The following is a 16,602-nucleotide window of genomic DNA, read 5'->3' as shown; positions in this document are numbered from 1 at the left end:
TTTTGATCAGAATCAAATAAATGCTTAAAATAAAACTAAGGCAACAACAGGTTCTTTATGTGAGGAATTTTACAGAAAAAAAAAAGTTTCACTATATCTTACCTTTTCCTTTATTTTAAGTAATTGTTAACCAAGATTTTTAGCAAAATAATTAAGATTTTTTAAATTTTTTAGTTTGAAATATTTTTTTTATATCTTTCATCATATTCTTGTTCTAAATATTTTTACATTAAGTTGAGAAAACTTTAGGTTGAAGATTTCAACTTGAAAACTTTTATTTTTTATGCAAATTTTATTATCAATATAAGGCAGTTACATTTAAAACTTGCATGTAACTTTTTAGCTACATATTGCTTATTTTAATACTAAAAGTTATCAAAAATATAAATTACTTATATTTAAAAGAAATTCAATTATCTTATCTAAATAAGATAGGTAGCCTTTTTTTTTCTTTTACTTAAAGGTAATCTGGAATAAAAAAATATGATATATGAAAAAAAAAACAATTAATGACCATTTTTTAAAGAATTATCAATAAAACACACATAAATTTATTGAGTTTTGAATTTTTTATTAGAATAATGTCCTTTATTAACTTGTTAGAACTTTTGGCTTATTATAGTTTTTTTTTGTATATATGTGTTGACCACTGGGTTTTGATCTTGCAACTTTCACCTCAAAAACTAAACTTTACTTTCACTGTATTCAAGTTGTTTACATCTAGTAGTTGTTTCAATGTATAATGTTCAAAAACTAGTTAACAGTGTATTCATATTCACTATATTCTTTATATTCAGTTTAATTCACACAGCGCTGCATTGAATGCAGCTCTAAAAATAATCTTTTCAACAACTTTTTGTATAGGAAATTTGTATATGTTTAAAATGCAGCACACACAGTTTTAGCTTGCAGCGCCAGCCATTTAACGAATATTTGAAAACTGAATGTAAAATTTGAAAAACTAACAAATTTATCGTTAAGTTCAATGGAAAAAAAGCAGGAAAACTGAATAAAGGGAAATTTTCTTTTTTCTTCTTTTTCTTTTTTTAAAGGTGGGACTGCAGCTCCAGTGTGCCACCCCACGCGACGCCCCTGGTATAAGCATATCAAAGCCAGCAGTTTGCCGAATCCTGACCTACGCGTTAATAAGTAGCCAAGTTCAAATTATTACACGAATGATTAAACGCTTTTTAAAATTGAAGATTTGGGAATAAACCTTTTTACGTTGTAGTGATTTTTTTTTTTTTTTGATAAAATATATTACTTTAGCAAAGTGTCTAAATATTTTAATTCATCGTAAGTTCCATAAGGTGTTTGTATTATAAAAAAGCTATTTTTATTTAGTTTAAAATATATCTTGACTTATATACTAGATAAAGAAAACTAAATAAAAATGGCCAATAAATATTATAAAATAAATTTAGTTTTTGGTTAGATAAAATTAATTTTTGTATAACAAAACAAATCACTAGTACAACTTTAAAAAAGAAATGATTTTACTGAAAAATATATATATATTTACGTAAACGAAATAGAATTCTTTGAAAACTTTAATATATTTTTAAATTCAAAGTTTCGACAGTAGTAAAACTATTAAGTAATACATTTACTAAAAAATACGTTAAAGGACAAATGAAGAATTATATAGAAAGTAATAAGCTATAGTAAAACACATGCTATAAATACTTTTTTAAAAGATAGTTATAAGTAATACTAGAAAAATTTTATTTTTTATAACAATTTTAAAAAACAATATTAAAATACTACTAATTAAGTATACCTCGATAATAACAAAACTTAAACCTTTTTTGTTTAGGGGAAATTGTAAGCAATCAGCAATTCTAGCATACACTAAGCTGTTTATATGGTAAACACTTTGTTTACTAATGTATATGAAGCAAACTATTTGCTTAATTAAGGTTAAAGTCAGAAATAGGTATTTTTGAAAATGTAAAACTTTCTTAGACGTTCAAACTGAGCTATACTTATGAATTATTAATGGTACAGTTAAAATCTAGATAGCATTCTTATTTTAAAGGTTTTTTTATTAACTAATGATCTTCTTTTATAAGTGTTTATTATTAACTACAGGTGTTGTAAATAACCTCTAAAAAAGCAGAACAAAATTGAAAAAAATGGACCAAACGGATTGTATTTCGTGCCCTCTATACAGATGCAATTGTAACTACATCTCGACAAATCAAACATTTTCACAACAAGGAAGATTCTTGAGTACAAAACTTCCACTTCAGGAAAACTCCTTTCCAAGAATGTTACTTCAAGAAAATCCCCCAAATCAAAGATTTTTTCAGGGAAGCTCTCCCTTTCTCCTCCTTTTCTTTAGAAGAAGTCCTGGCTTTCCGGGTGGTCCCCAACACCAAAGTAACTTTCCTACTGCAAGAGTTGGACGTGCTAAAGCTTTTACTACCAAACAGGTCAACTTTTGATTAATTTATTTTTTTTGTTTAAGCATAACAATCATTTTAAAATTTAATACTGTTCTGTAAAAGTATGCTATTCAAATACACTATTAATTTTATATAGTTTCTAAATTTATTAACAATTTATCTCTAGCTTTGAAATACAAATTTCGACAGAATCCAAACAGAGAGCTCAATCAAATGCCCCCAACAACCTCTTCCAACTTTTTGCAGGCTCCTTTAGTTCCAGCATCTGGCAACAGTTTCCTAGCAACAGCAGTCACCTAAACGGTTAATCATCGAAGGGTTTACCTTCACCCGACTATGTTGGACACCAACGTGTAAATATAATTCCCAACCATTCTCTTCTTCCGAAACTTTGTAATCCAGTCAACACGTTTATATAGGGTTTGTTAGAATTATAATACTAGAAAAACCAGTAGTTGAAATAACTATTTTCAAAATTGATAAAGATGTTAATAACATATTTTACATATTTTTGTATTCTAAATAAAATTTTAGTTTTTGACATCACTTATACTTAAGCTTTATAACTTCCACAGTGCACTTATTTTTGACATAGTTATTAACTATTTATAAAAACCAATTTAACTAATTTACTTAGTAAGATGTGATTTTAACAACCTTTTAACAGGAGTTATGATAAGGAATGATAAATTAATTTTCTTAACTACAGCGTCGCCCAATAACATTAGGGGGTCCTTAACAAATCAATCCGTCACTGAAAGGTATGCGCCGTACGAGCGTTTTGATAATTTCCAGAGAGAATTTCTGGAACGAGAGTTCTTGAAAAATCAGAATCCGAGTGTCGATGATATAAGGCGTATGGTAAAACGAATTCGTGTGAAAAACTATCGTGTTATGGTTAAATAATTCAATATTGATAATAAGTTTGTATACTAGTTACTTTAAAACTTTTAAAAACTTCCACGACTGTGTACAGCTGTTATTAAAAAAAAAAACAAACACCTTAACTATTGAGTTAATGTTTTATAAAAAATACTGTAGGTCTTGATTTTTATATTAGATTAATTTAACAGTAGTTGCTAAAACTTTTAATTATTACTTTAGAACTGGTTTCATTACCAAATAATAAAGGAAGGAAAAGCTCGAAAGCTACAAAAACCTTCAAGACTAGTGTGCAAATACAAAAAACCTCCAAATACTAGTGTACAAATACGAAAACCTCCAAACACTCTAGTGCAAATACAAAAACCTCCAAATACTAGCGTGCAAATGCAAAAACCTCCAAACACTAGAGTGCAAATACAAATACCTCTAAATACTAGTGTACAAATACGAAAACCTCCAAACACTAGAGTGCAAATACAAAAACCTCCAAATACTAGTGTGCAAATACAAAAAACCTCCAAATACTAGCGTGCAAATGCAAAAACCTCCAAACACTAGAGTGCAAATACAAATACCTCTAAATACTAGTGTACAAATACGAAAACCTCCAAACACTAGAGTCCAAATACAAAAACCTCCAAATACTAGCGTGCAAATACAAAAACCTCCAAATACTAGCGTGCAAATACAAAAAACCTCCAAATACTAGCGTGCAAATGCAAAAACCTCCAAATACTAGTGTTCAAATACAAAAAAATCCAAATACTAGCGTGCAATTACAAAAACCTCCAAATACTAGTGTGCAAATACAAAAACCTCCAAATACTAGTGTGCAAATACAAACTTCTGCGAAACCTCAACTTTCTACACAACCTCAAATTCTTAGACAACAACAAGTTACTGGAGAACAACAAACTTCTAGGCAACCACAGTTGACGAAAACACAGCAGGGGCGTGTCTAGACTTTTTTTCAAAGGGGGTTCACATTTTTTTTTGTTCTCAATTTCCCGCTTAAATACGCAATTCTTAAGTATGCATTATGCACTACCAGTTAAGTACGCAATATTTAGCCGAAAAACTCTGTGTTTAAAATTATTTTTCTACATTGAAAAAAAAACATATAAGTAGTAATGGAAAAGTATTAAATATTTTTATTTATTATACTGTATTAAATTCAGATAAATTAAACTAAAAGAGGCGGAAAAGATTATATTTATAACAAAAGCATTTTTTTAATTATTTTAATCTAAAAAAAAAGAAACTTCACAAAGAAAAAGGTTAATTATTTCGGACGATGTCGCACCAATATCAAACTAAAAATTATATTAAATTAAATGTTGTTTTTTATCATAATTATAGGCTTAAAAAATATATTTTATTAATACATAAATAAAACTTATTTATCATAAACCAATAAAACTTATATATTTAGTTTCTTTTATTTTTAAAATAAAGCAAATGATACAATAACTTGCATACATTCCTATATTGTAACATAAAATCAATTAACTATTTTAGTTTTTAAGAAATTAATTTAGTTCTTACTATGTATTTATGTAGCTTGTTTAAAACGAAGAATAGTTTTAGATCAATCATATTGATTTTAAGCTTACAATTATTGTTCAAAAAGATATTAAACACAATATAATTTCAGCTTGATATTAGTGCGACATCATCCTAGGTAATTACCAAAAAATGTTAAAAGCATCTTAGTAAAAAGTTTCTAGAAAAAAAATTGCTACTTTAAAACTCTACCTTTTATGACGTCACAATTATTTTTTTTAAAATCTATTTCAGCTGGGTAAAAAGGAGCATTTTAAGTTAAGGAAACTTTTTTATCTTTCAGTGTTATAAATTCAACATTCATTATTCAAAGTTTATCAAATAACCAAAACAAAGTCAATAAACAACGTTTTTAGTGATATTCTAAGATTTTTTTTTTCTTTTTTCTTTTCTTTTTTTTTCATAGGGTTCAAAAGAAACAGGAAACCAGACAAAACACGCCCCTGAAACACAGCAAGAGTTCAATCTGCAACATCTTACTAAGCAAATACAAGCTCATAAGAAAGAACAAGCTGCTGGATCACAACAAGCTGCTATGCAACAACGAGATGTTAGACCACAACAAGTTGCTATGCAACAACTAGATGTTAGACCACAACAAGTTGCTATGCAACAACAAGATGTTAGATCGTAACAAACTGCTATGCAACAACGAGTTGTTAGTCCATAACAAGTTGCTATGCAACAACGGGATGTTAGTCCACAACAAATTGCTATGCAACAATAAGATGTCAGTCCACCATAAGTTGCTATGCAGCAACGAGATGTCAGTCCACAACAAGTTGCTTTGCAACAACGATATGTAAGTCCACAACAAGTTGCTATGCAACAACGAGATGTTAGTTTACAACAAGTTGCTATGCAACAACGAGATGTTAGACCACAACAAGTTGCTATGCAACAACGAGATGTCAGTGCACAACAAGTTGTTATGCAACAACGAGATGTTAGTCTACAACAAGTTGCTATGCAACAACGAGATTTCAGTCCAACACAAGTTGCTATGCAACAACGAGATGTCAGTCCATAACAAGCTGCTATGCAGCAACGAGATGTCAGTCCACAACAAGTTGCTATGCACCAACGAGATGTCAGTCCACAACAAGTTGCTATGCAAAAACGAGATATTAGTCCACAGCAAGTTGCTATGCAACAACGAGATATTAGTCCACAAACAAGTTGCTATGCAACAACGAGATGTCAGTCCACAACAAGTTGCTATGCAACAACGAGATGTTAGTCCACAACGAGTTGCTATTCGACAACGAGATGTTAGACCACAACAAGTTGCTATGCAAAAACGAGATGTTAGACCACAACAAGTTGCTATGCAACAACAAGATGTTAGTCCACAACAAGTTGCTCTGCAACAACGAGATGTTAGTCCACAACGAGTTGCTATTCGACAACGAGATGTTAGTCCACAACAAGTTACTATGCAACAACGAGATGATAGACCAAAACAAGCTGCTATGCAGCAACGAGATGTCAGTCCACAACAAGTTGCTATGCACCAACGAGATGTCAGTCCACAACAAGTTGCTATGCAACAACGAGATATTAGTCCACAGCAAGTTGCTATGCAACAACGAGATATTAGTCCACAAACAAGTTGCTATGCAACAACGAGATGTCAGTCCACAACAAGTTGCTATGCAACAACGAGATATTAGTCCACAAACAAGTTGCTATGCAACAACGAGATGTTAGTCAACAACAAGTTGCTATGCAACAACGAGATGTCAGTCCACAACAAGTTGCTATGCAACAACAAGCTGCTATTCACCTACTTCCGCTACCCATTATAACTCTGAGTGAGGAGGATTTCTGATAACTACGATCTTCGAACCTGGACAACAGTTAAGAGCTAAGTTACAGAATTTTTTTTATCACTTAAATTTATTTTTTATTTTTTCTGATGTTTCGTTCAAAGTATAATTTGCTACCCGCTTTTACAATTATAATTATATAAGAACATATAAAATATATTTATTGGTCATTTGTTAATATAATTTTTGTTAATAAATTTTCGAAATTTAAAAGAAATTTTTATATAATCAAATATATGAACAAGTATTTATTTATCGTTCTTTTAAAAACCTAGTGTTTATTTAGGGAAACAAATAAAATAAATTATATGTGAAGATAATGAAAAAGATATTTTTTAATAAATTGAATATAAGTTAAGACTTAAACAGACCAAATTAAAAATAACGCATCATATTATACCATATAAAAACTGTTTTGTATGAAATGTTTTAAATGTATATACTCCGTTAACTTTACGTGAAAAATTAACTCTTAAAAATGTACATATTAAAAATTGACTTGTTTACTTGTTTACTTTTTTGAACATAAAGTAGAAACTTAAACTAATAATTATTTAAAAATGCAACTACGGCTAAAATGTATAACAAAATAAAAGCTTGCTTTGAGTAAATATGTATTGAATAGTACTAACTTTGTACTATCAAATTAAAGTTTACGATAAAGTAAACAATTGTGGAGTTATCGTTGACGGTAAGTCACAGCTACTTATTTTTCAATTTGAATTTAATCACAGGTTTTTAAGTTTTAATTAAAAAGTTTAATAAAACGAATAAAATTTTCGAAAATATGGTTAGTAATAGCTTTGGTGATCTGTTTTTTTAATTATGAATTAATAATCAATAAAACATTAAGTATAATATTAATAAGTAAATATAATAATATTAAGTATAATATTATAATTTTAGTTTTTTTCAATTTAGTGTAGTTTTATTAACTTTTTAAAATTTAGATGCATATTAGCCATTTCAAAAATAAAGCTGGCAGTTGAGAAGTTTATTTGTAGCTATGTTTTAAATTCCTTTCAATTCATATTGTTTAGTTTGAGTTATATTTAATATGCTTAATTAATACTAATAACGCCTTCAATGTTTTTTTCTTAATTTTTAGTTTTAAACTAGTTTATTAACATTTTGTTTAACACTATGTATATTTTAATACAAATTAAATTTTGTGCCAGTTTCCATTGAGTTATAAGTCATTCTGTTTAAATATCAAAAAATATATATTCTTTTAATTTAAATTTTCTTATACTACTTAAGTAATGTTTATTAAAAACAAAGCCATTTATAATCATAAAAAAAATAGATTGAATTTTTCTCATTACACTATTTTATAAGGTATTTGTGTAATGTTTCTAAAACGAAAACAAAACGAGTTGTTGTTTATTGATAAAAATTTTATTTTAATAATTTAAACATCAAACTTTTTTTTAACTTTACAAAAGTATTTGAACATTATCTCGTAATACTAAATTTTGAAAAATCAAATTGTTTCCACAGCAAGTTTTGTTTACTAAATGTTCAGCTATAGCTGATTTTTTCATCGCACTTTTGACTGCTACCGTTTTTTATCTTTTTTGTCACTGATGGTCGAGATAATAAATTTTTGAACATGCTCTTATATTCTTGTTTTTTGGTGACGGGAAGTTTGTCCAGTGGTACTACTTTCACAGTAGTATTTAAACTTGTAGACTACACGATTTTTTTCTTTTATTAACAATGGGTCTTTTCCTGATTGTTGGAGTAATGGTTGGAGAATCCTAGGATTTACTGACGTATAGCTTTGATTTGTCATGTCTGCTATCTTTTTATCAATTAGTTTTGACTCAGAACCGACATACGGTAGTTTCAATTATATTTAAAAATTTCTGATAAATAAGGTTTAGCTTTGTTTAACCTTGTTAAATAGGTCTTTATTAATATTTAACAACCGTTTCAGCGTACCCATTTCACGTCTAAACCAATACTCCAACGATTAAACAGTAGTGAGATTATCGTTGATGATAAGTCGCAGCTAGGCACCAATTTAAACTTAAAATTTCGATTGTTAAGATTTACTTAGAAAGTTTATATATAGCAAATAACATTTTCCGAAATGCGGTTAGTAATGTCTTTGGTAATTTGTTTTGGAATATCGAATTAATATTCAACTTTAGCATAAAGTAACGAAATTATCGACAACAATGACAAATAGTATAATTTTTAGTTTCATTTTAATTTAGTGTAGTATAATTAATTTTTTTAAGATGAATATTAGCCATTTTTAAATAAAGCTGGCGGTTTGCAAATTTAATTTTAGTTATGTTTTAAATTTGTTTTGTTTCTTATAGTTTAATTTAAGTTATATATAATACACTTAGTTAAAACTAACAACGCTTTTATTTTTTCCTAATTTTAGAGTTCAAATTAGTTTCTAAACATTTTTTTTGGTATTGAACACGGATATTTCAATTTAAATAAGTTTGTTTCAAGTTTTTATTGAGTTGTGAGTTATTATGTTTTAATTTCTTAATGTACTCTTTGAACAAGTTATAAATTACTTATACTACTTAAGTTACGTTTATTTGAAACATAAATATTTTTATTTATAAAGATATTAGTTTGTAAATTTTATTTTAAACCGGATACGGATTCTTAATACTCTAAGTTATTTGTAATGTAAGTAGTATAAAAACTACTATGTACGATAATGTAATTTTATATAACTAACTACTAACTATGTATAATTGTGTGAAGTTTATCTTCATGTGTTATATCTAACTATATACTTTTGAATTTTGAAAAACTATAATTTAAAAAAAATTTAGATTAAAAGTATTAATGTGCTGCTAAAACAATTAAATAATAAGAAAGTTTATGATATGTTACTAAAGTCTAGTTAAGATTACTAGTTAAAGTCAAAAATAGTAGCTGGTATGTTTGCTAATTTTCCAAACAATATTTAAATTCAAATTTTATTAAAATTGAAAGAACAAAAAAAAAAACTTGAAATTGAAAGAACAGTAAAAAAAACTTCAAATTAAAAGAACAATAAAAAACACTAAAATATCTTTTTTGCTCAACTTATAAACTTTCCATGATTTTTGGCAACCAGAATACCACCTAATTTTAGCTAATATCAGGGTCGCCGCTTTTTGAATCAAAAAACTAACCTGAGTGATTAAATTAATTGTCAATTTAAAGAAAGAAACAATTTTTCATTTTATCTAAAGTTTATTCTATCGAAATACTACTCAACTTAGAAACATATTACCTTTTATACTAAATGTCATAAAATACAAATGTTTAAATAAGTTACAGTACTTCATTTAATGAAGTCACTAAAATTAAGCTTCTTCAGTTGCGTACTTCTTTGTCCATTCCCTACAAACTCTGTCGTGTTCTTCGCGATTGTTGACGTACTGAGCCGCTATTTCTGGCACAAGACAGTCAACAGGGTTGCAGTCGGTGAAAAACAAATGAATTGACAACAAAATTTTTTCTATAGACATAGCAGGGGCCCAATTAGAACCAAGAATATCTAAGCTTATATACCCATCGCTATTAATATTGCAGTGGTATATCTTGGTCTTAAAAGTAACCTTTGGTGGCTTAAACGGATAGTCCTTAGAAAACTTTAGGTTCAATAAAAACTTTCCACCTTCATAAGAAGATTTTAGAGGTCCTTGAATCGAAGCTTCCCATTCAAACAAATTATCGTCTTTTAAGCCAGCGCTTATGTAAGCTGGAGAGCTTAAATTTATCTCTTTCAGTTCTTTTAGAAGTCTTCGTTTCGCAACGGTAGTTTCCTGATCGTCGTCATCTACAGAAGCAATCTTGAAGTTTTGGCAGTGTACCGACTTATTGTAAGCATCCAAAGACGATACGTTTCGCTGAGCATTGACAATATTGCTCCAAGCTTCATGACCAAAAAATTCGTCAATGCACCTTAAATCAAACTCCTCAAGGTAGTCTTCGAATCCGTTGGTTTGATCGGATGACATAATAATTAATATTTAAACAAATGCTGCAATGTGTATATACTGATAATTTTTATGATAAATTTTTTGAAAAAAAAATTGTTGAGCTCTTATACTCAGCATTATAAAAAAATTAAATCAATATTACTGTATAAATTATATAAACTGTAAAAATAAAGGAAATAACACAAAGCATAAGCCTAAACAAGCTCGAGTTAAAACAAGGTTTGATTATACCTCATCGGATTACCATACAATAAACTTTTGATAGACTAAAACTTTTAACTAGTGATGTACCGGACTCACTATCCGGGTCCGGGTCCGGCCGGATATTGCCATTTTTGTCTGATATCCGGATCCGGCCGGATTCTAATTTGAAAAAAAAGTTCGGATCCGGTTCCGGCCGGATTCTAATTTGAAAAAAAAAGTCCGGGTCCGGTTCCGGGGGGATTCTAATTTGAAAAAAAAGTCCGGATCCGGGTCCGGCCGGATCCTAACAGAGATCCGTCCGGACCCGGATCTAGTTAGTAAAAAAGAGCATACTGAAAAGTATTTTTTCAAAAACAAACCCTGAGTAAATTAATAAGAGTCATTTTTGTCAGTTAAAATTAAACACCTACCGTGATTGGCTCATTTTGTACACGTGACTAATTTACACTTGTTTACATTTAAACTATGAAATAAACATTTTATGAAATAAAACTCTTTACATATGTTGTAAAATTGAAAACTTTGGAATGAATACTTGCATTATTTATTTTTTAAAGTTGAACTCAGAGAATATTTAGATTTAATACGGTTGAATGTACGAGCCAATGAGAATCATATGACGAAGTGTTTCAAACTAAATCCTGATGCAACAAAACATCAAAACATGACAGGCAGTTTGTATATAAGCAGTTAGTTAGTTTGGTGTGTAGCTTGAAGCAACAAAATATCTTGAACATTTTTGTGAATGCTTATTGTAAGTAGTGTTTTGTTTTAAAAGTGAATATTTCAACAGGTGTTTAATTGTTTAAATATTTAATCCAGGTTTATAGTTTAATAGTTTATTAAAAACTTTACAGTTTCTTGTTTACTAAAAGTTTTATTTAATTTTTAGTTTTTTGTTTTAAGTCTTTTGATATAGATTTAAATAGCTTCCAGTTTTTTAAGTGTTACCAAAGTAATTAATAAATTTGTATAAGCTAGTATTTCTTGTTGTGTTTTATATAAACGATTCATCACTCAAAACTGTCGTTACTGATTATAGAAAGTAGTCTCAGTTAGAATTTAGTATTTGTTAGATATTAATTAAATAAGGTAGGATTTAATTATATGGGTAGTACTAATAAGTTAAGTGTTACACAATCAGTCCACAACTTTACTACCTAATTGTCAACCTTTGCTAGCTGTTCTACTGGTTATTAGATTAAAGTAATTTTTTCAGTTTTTAAAAACCTCATTCTGACTCAGGCTTGTTTATACTCACTCTAGCTAGTTTTATTGACTTTAACAGTGGAAACCCTGCTAGTTTGAAAATTTTTTGGAATTTTAGAAAATCTTGGACTGCCTTAGGCTAGTTTAGTTTTATATAAAAACTTAGGCTAGTTTTCTTTTAGATTTTAAATGAGTTTGAGCTGATCCAGTTTTCAATATTTTGTAATTTTCTAGTGTATTTTGTTCAAGAACTTGATTTCAGATTTTTAATTGTAAATAACACCTAAATTTGTAAACCTTGTGGCTAGCTGTTCTACTTATTATTAGATTTAAGTTCTTTTTTTTTCATTTTTAAAAACCTCATTCTGACTCAGGCTAGTTTATTCTAGTGATGTACCGAATTCACTATCCGGGTCCGGGTCCGGCCGGATATTGCCATTTTTGTCTGATATCCGGATCCGGCCGGATTCTAATTTGAAAAAAAAGTCCGGATCCGGTTCCGGCCGGACTCTAATTTGAAAAAAAAGTCCGGGTCCGGTTCCGGCCGGATTCTAATTTGAAAAAAAAGTCCAGATCCGGTTCCGGCCGGATTCTAATTTGAAAAAAAAGTCCGAATCCGGGTCCGGCCGGACCCGAAATTGTGGGTCCGGTACATCACTACTTTTAACTAATATTCGTAATTACAATTTTTAGTTGCAACCGGAAATCTAAGTTGTTTATGTTTTAATGTTTTTGAACTTTAACTAAACAAACAAATGCTGAAGCCAAAGCACATTCAATATGTACAGTCAGACCCTAGCTGCATGAAATCTAGCGTTTGTATTAATGTTAATTATATGATATTAATTTTTTGATTAAAAAATATTGCCAAATGTTTTTGTCTAATTTAGTCCAAATACTCAAAAAATTTACCAGGTTTCAAAGTTATACATTTTAGGAACAATTTTTAGCTTAAAATTTAGTTCAAAGTAAAAAAAAAAGTTAAAGTTGTGTTAAATAGTATAAAATTTTTACAAATATATCTCAATAACTTATTTAGTGTGTTTTTTGAAATAAAAATTTTTTGATGATGACAAATTTTTTTATTTATGCTACAGATTTTTTGTGTCAAATTTTAGTCTCACTACTTGTAAAAATTGTTAACAATTCAAAGTTTTTCAGTAATTTTTGTTCGAAATTACAAATTGAAAAAAAAAAAATTTCATGATTTTTTAGCCTACATTATAAAATTCCAGGTTTTATAGTAACCCTGTTTAGAGTATGGTTTTTGAAATATTTGGATCCCCAACTACAAGAGTAAAAGCTTTATAATAAAAATAAACTGTATAACAGACTAGTAGATGAACTATTTACTTCATACCTGAAATTGTAATTGAAAATATTTAAATAAACAATTTAAGTTACTCTTTGAAAAGAAAATGTATTCCTCCTTCGTGCAAGTTTTTCAATTTTCATAGACAGTACTTTTTTTATTTAGCTGTTATGATAAATAGCTTAACATTCAAACACAATGTATAAGAAAAAAACTGAATTACAAAAATGCATAAACTAACCAAATAAAAAACATTAAATTAAATTCAGTGCTGCTAGATATTTTTTCAAATTTTCTCCAGGTTTCTAAACTTTTATTCAGCTTGAAAAAAAATACAAGTTTTTGAGTTTTTCTTAGTTCAAATAGAATTTAAGGTAAAAAACTTAGTTAACCAATATAAAATATATAAAAAATTAAAAAGATGCTGTTAAGCAAGTTATTTTTTTTTATAGAAAAAAACTTTGATAATGATGAAAATTTTCATCTTTATGATTTATTTTTGTGTGTAATTGAAATATTACTATTAAAAATGTAAAAATAGTTTAAAACTCCAGGTTTTTTATTAATTTTTGTTCAAAATTCAAACTTTTTTTTTTCAAAATTTTTTAAATTCTAAATTTTCAAGCTCCAGGTTATTCCAGGATTTCAGATTTTTCGGCTCTAAATTTGATATAAAACTGAAAGATCACTTCTTTTTGTTGAATTTTTAAGCCAATATTTTAATCTAAAAATTATATCAATCTACACAATTGAATTATCTTTATAACTTTATATCCTTCTCGTAATCAATTTGCGATTTTGTTCCTTTTACAAATTAAGCAAGTAAAAAATTCAACTCATCAAATGTAAAAATTAGTTAAAGATATTGACAAATTTTTCAAATCTTTACACTTGTTATTAAAAAAAAAAAAAACTATTTTAGAAACTGATAAAACGTAGCAAACTAATGTTTTCGCACAAATTAGTGTTAATTGTATATAGCAAATAATTATAAAAGTACTGGTCATTAAACTTATCCTAAAAAATAGGTACAAAAAAAAATTAGATGAACTACTTATTAGAAATTACACATGATTTGTGATAACTTGAATTATTCGGTTAGCTTCTTTAACTTCATTTTTGAACAGGGTCATGTTATATTATTCAGCATACTATTTTATTTATATAAAACTAAATGTATTTGTAACTGTAATTTATAATTTTTAACTTACACTAAGAATTTTATTTTAAGACAACATATCTAAAATTTATTGTACAAAAATTAAATTTTTTCCTGATCTTAGTTTATCATGATGAGAAAAACATTTCTTGATTACTAAATAATTAAGTTTAACTGGTTACATGTCCATAAAGTTATTCTAAACTTAAATTTTACATTTTAAAAAATAAGTTATAACCAAACTTTTACTGTAAAAGATTTGCCTCTCTTTGATTTATAAAAACTTTAATTGTCTCTGAGTGACCTAAACAGAGTTGGTAAAATGCTTATAGTTTTCATATCAATTGAGTACTGAAGCGTATAAAACCTTTGTTTGTTATATGTTAATAATTTCATGCTTGAGTAAATATTACACTGATTTCTACCTGCCTTAAATTGTCCTAAATTATCTTGAGTTACATTTTATAAATCCTTAGATAATAGATTTCTCCTCTGGCGCAAGCTTCTTAATCGTTAAGTTTATTGTTTATTTTAATTATTAAAAGGAAAAATCAAGGTTGCCAAATTTTGTTGGAAATTTTTTTCAACGTTTTTTCAATTTCTTCTAGATTCTAAAGTTCCTTTTTTGGTTCTATTCTAGTTTAAAGCTGAGTTTAAGGTTGAAAACTGTACTTATTAGTATATTAACCTTGAAAAGATACTGTTAAGTTATTTTAAATGTGTTTTTTAATGGAGAAAGTTGATGATGACACAAAAATTTTTATTACGATAGATTTAAAGATCAAATTAAAAATTTTACTAGTTAACATATAAAATCTGATTAAAATTCCAGGTTTTTAAGTCTTTTTAGTGAATTTTGTTAAAAATTTTAGGTTTTTTTTTCAAAATATTTCCTATTCCAGGTCTTTCCAGTTTTTTAGTCTAAATTACTAAATTACAAATTTTTTGACCCTGAAGGTTGCATGTGTATGTTTTTGCATTAGATAATTACTCATATTATTAAAAACTGTTTTCAAATCAAAAAGGTTTAAGTTTTAAAACAATTAAAGTTAAAAACAAAAATTTTTGATTATTTTGTGCAACTATGTCATTTAACTCTATATAGAATAGAAAACAGTTTGAATTTTTCTTTTTTAATTTTAATTAACTAACTTTAACTTTATGACATAAAGTAATCTTTTGCATGAACTAACTTAAATCATAATAAATATTATTTCAAGAATAATAACAAAAACTAAATTGTTATTTCTATGAATAGTGAAGAACTATTCACATGGCTTTAACATAACTATAATAATTTTTAAATAAATAAAAATCATATAAGCAAACAAAATTTGTTATATAAAATAACAAAATATTGAAACTTGATCAATTAAATTCAGTTCTAGATAGTATCTGTCCTGTTATATAAAAAAAAAACATCTTTAAACTATTTTTAAGATTTTTATTAAAGTCAGAACTGTCCTGAGTCATCTTGAGTTTAAAAAAAATTAAACATCCTGAGTTACCCTGAATCATCTTGACATTTTCTCGAGTTAAAAAATGTCTTGAGTTATTCCGAGTACCCTATGTGTGGCAAACTTGCTATTAGTTTAAGCATTTTTAATCTGTATAACCTGAAAATGTTTTTAGTTATAATTTGAAATTTTTTTTTACTAAAAGAGATAAATAGTGTATAATTTTTAAGATTGCCACGGATTTTGGCTGTTTTTCTGCAAGTTTTTGAAATACAAGTTTTGAGTTTATCTTTAGTTTAAAATTAATTTGAAGAATTTAGTTAAGTAATATAACAACATTAAAATGGTACTTTAAAGCTACCTTAAATTTACTTTTGACAGAGTTGCCTAACATTTTTTCAAATTTTTTTCCAGGTTTTTTAAATTTCTTTCAGGTTTTCAAAAGTACACATTTTTGGGTCTATTTTTAGTGTTAAGGTAAACATAAGGTAAGAAACTGAGTTCAATAGTATAAAAAGACTGATAAGATACTGTAAAGCTACTTAAAATGTATTAAAAAAAAATTGTTGGTGATAACAAATTTTATTAGCTATATGGTAAATTTTTTGGGT

The 16,602-nt window shown here is 27.6% G+C and overlaps 1 pseudogene; it reads right to left on the bottom strand.

Annotated features, from left to right (window-relative positions):
- Positions 1–10,011: 10,011 nt before the first annotated feature.
- On the bottom strand, positions 10,012–10,668 carry LOC145832183 (uncharacterized; annotated as a pseudogene).
- Between the last annotated feature and the right edge of the window lie 5,934 nt (positions 10,669–16,602).

This window comes from Thalia democratica, chromosome 3 (genome assembly GCF_965202585.1).
Source record: "Thalia democratica chromosome 3, ktThaDemo2.hap1.1, whole genome shotgun sequence".
Classification (NCBI taxonomy): Eukaryota; Metazoa; Chordata; class Thaliacea; order Salpida; family Salpidae; genus Thalia; species Thalia democratica.
The sequence above is the reverse complement of the archived record's forward strand: the minus strand, read 5'-3'. Positions and strand labels throughout refer to the sequence as shown.